This window comes from Zingiber officinale, chromosome 5B (assembly GCF_018446385.1).
Source record: "Zingiber officinale cultivar Zhangliang chromosome 5B, Zo_v1.1, whole genome shotgun sequence".
NCBI lineage: Eukaryota > Viridiplantae > Streptophyta > Magnoliopsida > Zingiberales > Zingiberaceae > Zingiber > Zingiber officinale.
The window spans coordinates 8,748,672-8,760,864 of NC_055995.1; positions in this window are offsets into that span (position 1 = coordinate 8,748,672).

Consider the following 12,193-nt stretch of genomic DNA (forward strand, 5'->3'; position numbering starts at 1 on the left):
AATTACCTTCAAGAATCAATCCAATTCCATAAACTCCTCTCGGATGAATGCTACTGCTGTGATGATGAGCAAAAGTGGTAATGAATAGTAGCGTGTTGCTGGCCTAGGCTAGGGCACAACCAAGGGGCACAGCGTCGGTGATGGCATCACGTGGTATGGGAGAAGAGAAATTGACTCACGGACACAACCCCACTGCCTCCTGCTCGTGGCCGAAGAGGGAAAACGACGGCGGCATCAGGTGTCCTTCGAGGCGACAGAGAATCGGCGATCTGGCGGTGAGGATGGCCAGGCACGAGCTGCAACTCAGAGAGAAGGACAACTGTAGCAAACGTCCGGCGATCCGTGGAGATGGCAAGTCCGGCCAACGGTGGGAAGATCAGTGACGGCGACATTCGGCGGAGAGGGCACAAGATAGGGGATAGGAGGAGGTGTGCGGCGGTGGAGTGAATCAGGGCTGGGGGTGGTCGTCAGCGATGGAGGGCAGCTGGGCGAGGGAGAGGCGGCGGTGAGATCTCGGCGACAGAGAGCAAGAGGGAGGAAGGGAATCTGCGTCTTCATATGGTTAGGGCTCGGTGAGTAAAAATAATAGGTTAAAAACTTAGGTTAAATCAATTAAACCCTAAGTTGGTTTCCTCAATCAACTCCCACTAAAGGGTATTCCAAACAGGCTTCCTCTAAACCCAATAATTGATCCCCTTAAAATACGTCATACGAGCTCCGATTAAATCCCAGAAAATTTCTAAAAATATCTGAAAAATCCAATAAGATTATTTGTCAAATAACCTTATTATTTAACTACTATTTAGGTATCGTATTTTACATTCTCCCCCACTAATAAAAATTTGGTCCCCAAATTTACTGCTCACCTCAGGGATCCACATCCAAGTGTAACAATCCAACAACACACTCATGAACAACTCTATCCAAATATCCTTAACAAACCTCTAACTGCAAGGGATGATTTTATGGGTTATGAGCTCATCCTGCTTCCGCTACTCTCACACTGTAGTCTAACCAACTATGAATAAATCAATCATCTCCAAAATCCACAACCCCCAGTATCAGCAAATCCTCTAACATCCACATTATGCTCTCAGTCTGTTCATCTATCAAAAGATGTAAAGCGGTTCTAAAATAGAATTTTATACTCATGGTCTGCTATAAAATCTACCACTATCGTGATATGTATCTTGAATCTCCATTCAGTTCAATACTCATAGATATACCCTGAGTTTCAGTAATCTCTCTACCATATAATCATGCTACTGGATCTAAAGAATCCATCCTACAAATCAATAACTAGGAAGCAAATTCATCAACCAATCACTGATTTCCCAACACATCCTATCTTCTTTATGTCTTGGTAATCCCACAATAAAGTCCATTATAACATGCGCTCAACTCCATTCCAGTATCTGAATCTACTGAAATAATCTCACTAACCACCGATGTTCAACCTCCACTTGCTGACATACTAGACATCAAGCTACAAAATCCGCGATGTCTTTTTCATGTCATTCCACCAGTAGAAACGCTCTAAGTCCCTATACATCGGGTGTCACCCGGATGTATCACAAATCCATATCGAGGTGTTTTCCTACAAACACTCCTCCCGGATAAGAAGTGGCTCAGGATCACACTTAACCTCCTACAGATATAAAGTATCTTGTAAGTGTTAAGCAACTAGCTCCACACTTTTCCACGTCAATGGGGGTCATCTATCCAAATGTACCCTCAGGTCATCCTACTATGTACATACAGTCCATGGCTAAAGTCTCCATAGAATAGGATACATCGATCCTCTACAGACTAGTCAAGCCAGCAATGGTATGCAGCTAACTCAGTCAACTCTCCGTCTGTACAAGTCCTGAACTCAAACGTAACTTTTAGGTTATCTAACCAACACACATAACCCGAGGATCCGAATCTCTATAAAATAGAGTGAGTCGGTCTCCTACAACCGAACTAGTAAAATTAACTCAGTACTCTACCATCTACACCGACAAGAACAGATCAATCTTCTACTGATCAAGTCAACAACGGTAAATCGAACCTACTAAGCAAGTCAACAAGGGTACATCGGTCCTCTACTACCCAAAGCAACAAGAGTAAATTGGTCCTCTATAAACCGAACCCACTAGGATAAATCAATCCTCTACTACCGAAGTCAATAAGAGTAAATCGGTTCTCTACGAATCAAGGCAATACGAGTAAATTGGTTCTCCACGAACCGAAGCAATATGATATCTAGCAGATATTGGTTCTCTACGAACCGAAGCGATGATATTTAGCAGATACTAACCACTACTAAACTAGTGATAACAAAAATTAATAACACTAGTGGTATGGTAAAAGAAGTCATATGAGACTGTATACCTTGATCTCTAGTAAGGTCAACCGTGATAGTGATTGACCCAACACATGTGATGTATGCTACAAACAACTGGACAGGTACTAATAAAAGCATACTAACATATAACATAACTAACATAACAACTATGCATGCACTAACCGAAATGTAAGATAACAATATGCAAACATATCTCCTATAGCTTGGAGAATCATGTCGCTGCCTGGTCCCAAAACCTGAAAAGTCACATCGATAAACCAAATCACGAAAAACCAAACGAAAATAGGCCTCGTAAAACCTATAGTTCTGATACCAATAAATTATCACGCCCCCAGAGGAGTCCTTACCGAAAAATTTCGGCAGCATCTCCCCTGTACAGGTGACAATCTGAGGCAAACATACATACAAAATACATCAGCCACATACGGCTGGAATATATATACACAACCACGCAGTTATATAATCAGCCCACTCGGCTGGAACAGAAATAAACACAACCACGCAGTTATATAATATATATTAATCATCCCACACGGCTGGAACAGAAATCAACACAGCGGAAATCACAAACAACGATCACAAAACACAAATCAACTGACTGTGAGTCGGCTCGGCTTGACACAATAATATCAATCCAAATACAAGAGAATACAAATACATAAACAAGTACAAAACCCAAAATACAAATAACGTAAGAAATACCGAAATCGTAAGGTCGTCCTCGAATGTGACGTGGAACTGGCAGACAGGATCTTCAGGCGACTCCATAAATCCTTTACCTGCTACCTGGTGAAATTACCAATATACGGGGTGGTGAGTATAAAGACTCAGCGGGTAATAGACAGATAGTGCATGAGTATAGTAAAGAACTAGAGATGCAAAGGTATACAGTCTCGTATGGAAATAGCAGATACTACAGTGATATCATAATAAGTGTCCATACCTGAAACCATATCCTAGGCTAGTGGTAGAAGGTAAAGTGTAGCAAAGTCCTGCTACAGTACTGCTCATAACTACATGGTATCATGTGAGTTATATACATGTCAACAGTAAGTAGGCCAGTGTCTAAACACATACCACAGGTATAAATCTCAACCTATGTAAGCATAACAGCATAAATAAACAACAACAGTATAATCTAGCAATAGCAGCATAGATAAGCAACAACAGCATAAGTAAACAACCAGCAGATATAATAACAACAGCGTATGTACGAATGGTCACCCCGCCCACCTCTCTGCACCACGACCCCTGTATGGTCGAGAGGCCGGATCGATGACAAACTGTACCACCCAAAGGCCGCCGCTACTCTCGAGTGACCGGATGGACAGGTGCATAGTAGCTGAATAGCTACGTCTACGACGGGGGTCCATGCTGCCGCAACTCCAGCAGCCACTACCCATTAGTGGCCGAGTGTGGCACGACAGGATAAGCGGCACGCTCCAGCTACCACTACCCATGAGCGGCCGAGCGTGCGGCTCTAGCCAACAACCCTCTCAACCACAAGGGAGACATGGTCGACGGCATGCATGCAATGACATGATGCGAATAATGCAACAGTCATCATATATATATAAACATAAACAGGTATGCTACATGAAACCAGCATGCTCAGCAAGGTGTGTAAATAAACAGAAATCAAAGCAGGTAAACATGGTATCAGGTGTCCATATATCCAATACCTACTATCTAATGTCTGGTATCTGGTATCTAATACCTAATACTATAGTATCTGCTAAATATCATGAATAGCAACGAGAGACTGTATAGATACAGAAACGAGTAGCTCAAAGATTGAGTGGAAGTATCAAGCGCGGGAAAAATACGAGTGGAGTCAAGATAAATACAGTATCTATCTGAATATAAAGCTCATGCACTAGGATCAAAATACTAAAGAGATAAGACAAGAAGTACCCGCCTTTATATGTCGATCATATCAAATGATCTCACGTCAAGACGTTCATCTCGTATCGAAATCCTGCAAATCACACGATGTACAGTTTAGCTAATCACATATGTAATATCTAGCTAAACTCTCAAAACTCAAACTAACTAGGGAAAACCCTAATCGAAATGATTACCCTCCAAGATCAAATAAGGTTCAGCCCACTGTCAACCCTAGTTTAATCCATCCAATTGATTAAATCAATTTAGGTCATCCATTAATTAAATTGAATCTCTATTATCAACAGATTATTAAAATCCCCAATCTGATACTCATCAAATAAATCCATATCTCCCTCACAAGATTAGATTTATACATAAACCATCCCTATTCCAAAACCAAGCCTCAACAGATTCCCAATCCATCACCGCCAAGAATCAAATCTCCCTTAATCATATAATATATACAACTCATCCATTCTATAATCAAATAATCAATTTATTACAGAAATGAAACAAACACTCAAAATAATCAACCTCTGATCAGATTTTTACCCCAATGTCATCCATCCACATACTTCTATGGGTTAGTAACAATTAAGCATCCAACTAACTAGGTAAAGAAAATCATCCAAACAATCTATTAATTTCTCCATTCTAATCCTCTTACCTCTTCTTCTTCAGCAGCCAGAAATTGACACGAATCAGACGGAGTCAGCCACAAACCATAGGCGATGTGAAGAGCGAAGCCAAGCGAAGCTAAGCGAAGCCACTGCCTACCAAACATCTACCCCCAATCAACACTACATAAAGATTAAATGTCCAAATCTATTGCCAAGTTTAACTAATTACCTTCAAGAATCAATCCAATTCCATAAACTCCTCTCGGATGAATGCTACTGCTGTGATCATGAGCAAAAGTGGTAATGAATAGCAGCGTGTTGCTGGCCTAGGCTAGGGCACAACCAAGGGGCACAGCGTCGGTGATGGCATCACGTGGTATGGGAGAAGAGAAATTGACTCACGGACACAACCCCACTGCCTCCTGCTCGTGGCCGAAGAGGGAAAACGACGGCGGCATCAGGTGTCCTTCGAGGCGACAGAGAATCGGCGATCTGGCAGTGAGGATGGCCAGGCACGAGTTGCAACTCAGAGAGAAGGACAACCGTAGCAAACTTCCGGCGATCCGTGGAGATGGCAAGTCCGGCCAACGGTGGGAAGATCAGTGCCGGCGACATTCGGCGGAGAGGGCACAAGATAGGGGATAGGAGGAGGTGTGCGGCGGTGGAGTGAATCAGGGCAGGGGGTGGTCGTCAGCGATGGAGGGCAGCTGGGCGAGGGAGAGGCGGCGGTGAGATCTCGGTGACAGAGAGCAAGAGGGAGGAAGGGAATCGACGTCTTCATATGGTTAGGGCACGGTGAGTAAAAATAATAGGTTAAAAACTTAGGTTAAATCAATTAAACCCTAAGTTGGTTTCCTCAATCAACTCCCACTAAAGGGTATTCCAAACAGGCTTCCTCTAAACCCAATAATTGATCCCCTTAAAATACGTCATACGAGCTCCGATTAAATCCCAGAAAATTTCTAAAAATTTCTGAAAAATCCAATAAGATTATTTATCAAATAACCTTATTATTTAACTACTATTTAGGTACCGTATTTTACATTTTCTATCCTTTTTAGGGTATTTTCTAATTTATCAAGTCTTGACCTCAAGACTTGATTTTCCATCATTAAGATCTTAGTTTTTGGTTTTTCATTAAATCCATGAGCCATTTTGTTTCTAGGCTTATAACTATGGTCCTTAGAGTTATTTGCTAAACTTTTACCTACCTTCCTAATCCTAGGTGTGGTAGTCTTAGCATGGAAAGCCATATGTTTTTCTTTAATGCTATCATGCTCCCTATTTTTGTGGTAAATAGCATTAAAATGATAAAAATTTGAACTAGCATGCTTTTTACCATTTTTCAAGGGGATAGGCTCAATAAATGAAGCCTTTCGTTTTACCTTGGAGGCTCCCCCTTGACTTGTGCTTTCTCCCTTAGCCTTGACCGCCTTCTTCTCCTTAAGACATTGACTTTTATAATGTCCCTTTTGGTTGCACAACAAGCACACAATGTGCTCCTTCCTCCTTTTTGTTGTGGGAGCGGTCTCCTTGGGCTTCTTCTTGCCTTTTGGTGCCACTTGACCCTTCTTCTTGGCCAATTTAGGACATTTACTTTTGTAGTGCCCATGTTCCCTACACTCAAAACATACAATGTGATTTTTATTTTTAATTGAATTAGTTATACCTGTTGGTTGCTACTCGGAAAGCCTAATGGTTCCACTGTACAAAAATTTTGTACAAAGGTCTGAACCTTTTCCTAGCTACCATGTGTTCTTTTAAATTAAACTTGGATCATCTGCGGAACTTAACACGTTTGATCCAAAGTTTAATCTATTTGTTCTTTTAGGTTTAGACTTGGATCTCCTGCGGAACTTAACACTTTCGATCCAAATCACCTAGGTTATTAATTCTATTAAATATTAATTTCCAAAATTTGCTTCCAGTACTGACGTGGTGAGGCACATGACCTTCTTGGATATGGGAGCAACCACCACCAACTAGACAAAGCCTTTTAAGGAAAGCTAATATTTAATTTCCTTAAATAACTTTAGGTCAACCGAAAAGAATAGTCAAATCACAAGAAAAAAGAAAAACAAAAGAACACAACATCGAAAATAAATTCAAAATTCTAGAATCGCATGCCTCTTGTATTTGGTATTTTTACAAAGAAATAAAACTAGCATGATGCGGAAAAACATTACTAGTTATACCTTTCTTTTGAAGACAAAGACCTCTTAATCTTCTACCGTATTTCTTTTCTAATCCCGGACGTTGTGTGGGCAACGATCTTCCGAGATGAGAACCACCATGCACCTTCTTCTTCCTTGCAAGTTTCGGCCATCAAAACTTCTCCTAGGATGAAGAGGTTCGGCCACCACCACCATGCTCCAAGGGATGCTAGAAACAAAGCTTTCTTTCTCTCCTTCTTCTTCTTCTTCTTCTTCTCTAAACTTGATCTGGCCACCATATGAATCTCCACAAGAAGGATGAGGTTCGGCCATCAAGAGAAGAGAGGAGGAGAGGATGGCCGGCCACACCAAGGAAGAAAAAGAGGGAGAAAATAGAATAGAGTTCTAAGTCATGAAGGCACTTTTACCTCCTCTTTTATATTCCTTGGTATTGGCAAATAAGGGAATTTAATTAAAAACTTCCTTAATTCTTTTGCCATGAAAAGGAAAATTTTATTTAATTAAAAACAATTTTCCTTTTCTCAATTTACATGGTCGGCCACCATCAAGCTATAAACAAGGAGAGTTTTAAATAATTAAAACTTCCTAATTTGTCTCCAGAAATTTATAAAAAATTTCTCCAATAATTTTCCCTTCATGGTGGATTATAAAAAGGAAATTTTATAAATTAAAATAATTCTTTTAAACATGTGGATAATTTTCAAAAGGAAAGTTATCTCTAAAAATTAAAATCTCCTTTCAATCTACAAATAAGGAAAGATATCAAATCTTTTCTTAATCTTTTGTAGAAAGAGATATTTAATTTGTAAACACTCTTTTAAATTATGAATATGGTTAAAAAGGAAAGTTTTCTTAAAATTAAAATCCACCTTTCAATCTACAAATAAGGAAAGATTTCAAATCTTTTCTTTATCTTTTGTAGAAAGCTATAAAAGGAAAGATTTAAATTTTAAACTTTCTTTTAAAACTATGATATCCACATAAGAAATAATTTTAATAAAAAACCTTTTTAAATATGATGTGGCCGGCCACCTAAGCTTGTGCTCCAAGCTATTGGCCAGCCACCTTAAGGCTCAACCTTTAGGCTTGGCCGGCCCTAAGCTTGGCCGACCCCTATAGGTTGGGTAAGAAGGTGGGTATGTGGTGGGTATAAATCTCTATATACAAGAGGCTACGATAGGGACCGAGAGGAGGAATTGGTTTTGGTCTCCCGATGAAATTAAGCTTCCCGTGTTCGCCCCGAACACACAACTTAACTTCATCAATAATAATTCATACCACTAAAGAATTATAATTGAACTACCGCACCAATTCTAAATTATATTTTTGGGCTCCTTCTTATTATGAGTGTGTTAGTCTCCCTGTGTTTAAGATGTTGAATGTCCACTAATTAAGTGAGTTACTGACAACTCATTTAATTAATATCTTAGTCCAAGAGTAGTACCACTCAACCTTATCGTCATGTCGGACTATGTCCACCTGTAGGGTTTAACATGACAATCCTTATGAGCTCCTCTTAGGGACATTCTCAACCTAGATTACTAGGACACAGTTTCCTTCTATAATCAACAACACACGCTATAAGTGATATCATTTCCCAACTTATCAGGGTATTGATTTATCGAACTAAATCTCACCCATTGATAAATTAAAGAAATAAATATCAAATATATGTGCTTGTTATTATATTAGGATTAAGACCACACACTTTCATAATAACTGAGGTCTTTGTTCCTTTATAAAGTCAGTATAAAAGAAACGACCTCTAATGGTCCTACTCAATACACTCTAAGTGTACTAGTGTAATTATATAGTTAAGATAAACTAATACCTAATTACACTACGACCTTTCAATGGTTTGTTCCTTTCCATCATGGTCGTGAGCTACTGTTTATAATTTATAAGGTACTGATAACATGATTCTCTGTGTATGACACCACACACCATGTTTTCTACAATATAAATTAATTGAACAACTACATTTATCATAAATGTAGACATTTGACCAATGTGATTCTTATTTCTAGATAAATATTTATACCAAAAGCTAGGCTTTTAGTATACATTCTAACAATCTCCCACTTATACTAAAAGACTAAGCTGCTATATCTGCTGCCATACATCCGATTCCCAATCCTTCAACATGTCCATCAAAAGCTCTTGCTTTAAGGACCTTTGTGTAAGGATCTATAGGTCATCACCTGATGCAATCTAGGCGGCAACAACTTCTCCTTGTTTATACGATTTCTCGTATTGGGTGGTACTTGCGCTCTATTGTGTTTACTTGCCTTATAGACTTATGGTTTCTTTGAGTTTGCTACTGCACCAATATTATTACAATAAATTGTAATAATCTTTGGACAAACCAGAAATCATATCTAAGTCTATCTTGAGGTTATTGAGTCATTCAGCTTTTATGGCTACCTCAGAGGCTTGCCATATATTAAGCTTCTATGGTGGAGTCCAAAAAAATACCTATGCTTATCACTCTTCCATAGTTATGACTTTACCTCCTAAAGTAAACACAAAACCCCGAGGTTGACTTATTATTGTCCCTATCCGATTGGAAGTCCAAATCCATGCAACCCACAGGGACCAAATTAACTACCTTGTAAGCTAGCATATAATCTCTAGTCTCTCTAAGGTACTTTAATATATGCTTTACTACAGTCTACTATCCTTGTCCAGGGTTACTTTGATATCTGCTAACTATGCCCTTGGTAAAACAGATTTCTGATCTCGTGCATAGCATACTTTAGGCTTCCGACAGCCAAAGCATAAAGAACTACCTTCATTTCCTCTATCTCCTTTGATGTCTATGGAGACATTTCTTTAGATAAAGTTGCTCCATGCTAAAAAGGTAAGAAACCTTTCTTGGAGTTTTGCATGCTTAAAACGAGCAAGGTTTTTTTTCAATATATAAAGCTTGGGATAAGTAAACTATTCTTATCTTGCGATCCCTTATTACTTTGATCTCAAGAATATTTACATTCTCCCAAGTCCTTTATATCGAATTGTTTGGACAACCATACCCTTACTTCTGACAATATTTTGATATTGTTTCCAACTACCAAAAATGTTATCTATGTATAGTACAAGAAATACCACCACGTTTCCATCACACCTTTTGTATACACAAGACTTATCTGGTTACTAAATAAATCCATAGGTCTAGATTACTTTGATAAACCGGATGTTCCAAGACCTTGAAGCTTTGCCTCAGTCCATAGACTGATTGAGCTTGCACACAAGATGCTCTTAGCCCTTTGCAATGAACCCTTCTGGTTGCTTTATATGGATGCTTTCTTTAAGACTTCCATTAAGGAATGTTGTCTTGACATCCACTTGCCAAATAGATAAAAGAATCTGGATAGACTTAAGCATGACTACCAGTGAAAAAGTTTCCTTTTTCATCAAGCCTTGCTTTGAAAGTTTCTACCTTCCTGTCTATCCCTCTTTTCCTATTATAGACCTTTTTACACCCAAAGGCTTTTACACCATTTGGTGGTTCTACAAGCTTCCAGATTTTATTAGAATATATATATTCTAATTCTATTATTCATTACTCTTTGCCAAGATGCTACATCTTTATCTTGGAGTGCTTCGTCATATGTCCGGAGATCAGGTTCATGTCCTCGAGTCCAAAAACTCTCCCAAAACATGAATCTTTTTAGGTTGCCTAACAACCCTCCCACTACGACGAGGCACTTTCTGCAATTGTGTATCATTTGTGATACGTGTTGCAGTTTCCTTGTGGTATCTCATCTTGTACAGTTGGTACTAGATTAGACATGTCTTTTATTATTTCCATAAGAACAAATTTACTTATGGGCACGTGGTTTTATTACATAGTCCTTTTCTAAAAATCGATCATTGATGCTAACAATGACCTTCTGATTTTTAAGACTATAAACCTACTTTCATTTCTCTAGGATAACCCACAAACAAGTGAATTCCTGTCTAAACTATCATTGTCTCTCTTCAGCATATATGCTGGACTACCCGAATCTGAATATGCTTCAAAATAGGCTTACGCCTATTCAGCAATTCTATATGAGTAGAGAGTTCTGATTTTGGAAGGTACTATGTTCACTTCCATTTCCAGAGTATATCCTCAAAATGAATTTGGTAATAACTCATCATCAATCTACTTATTTCCATAAGAATCCTATACCTTCCTTTTTCTACACCATTCTGTTGGGGTGTACCAGGTGCAGTTAGTTGGGATTGAATCCCTTCTTCTGATAAGTGACTCCTAAATTCTCCTAAGAGGTACTTGCCACTACGATCTCACCGTAGTGTCTTGATACTTTTACTTTAACGTTTCTCCACATCAGCCTCGTACTCTTTGAACTAATCAAAGCACTTAGACTTGCGGCACATCAAGTGAATGTATCCATATCTCAAATAGTTGTCAATAAAATAGACGAAATATTTGAAATAATCTCTTGCTTGGATAGTCAAAGGTCTTCACAAATCAGAATGAACCTATTCCTATATATCTTTGGCTCCAAACCCCTTAGATTTAAAAGCTTCTTGGTTATTTTTCCTTCCAAGTAAAACTTGCCGGTTGGAAAATTTTCCTCTACCAATGAACCCAAGAGTTCATCGATTATTATCCTTTGAATCCAACTCAAGTTAATATAACCTAGCTTTAGATGCCAAAGATATAACTGGTTCATTTCCGAAGGTTGCTTTCTCTTAAAGTTAGAAGATGTGTTACTAATTTCCATTTGTTGCATCGAGGGAGTTATTGGATTATAAATTGTCAACCAACATACCAAAATAGATAACTTCCCTATTTTTCTTGATAACAACTTTGTTATCAAAATAGATACAATATCTATTCTATAATAGTTTAGAAGCTGAAATCAGGTTCTTTCTAAACTTAGTATGTAAAGACAATTTCTAATAATCCAAATTTTATTCCTATTAGAGAATAAACCTCTCCCACTGCAATAGTTGTTATTTTTACAGTAGTGCCCATGTGGACGATATTTTTATTTTCATTTAGTTGTCGGGTTTCCTAGAATCCTGCAATGAATTGCAAACATGATTAATGGCATCTGTATCTACACTCCAGGTTCTGGTAGATAACACCACTAGACATGTTTCAACTAATGAATTAAATACACCTAAATTGTTCTTAGTTCTAAGAAGAC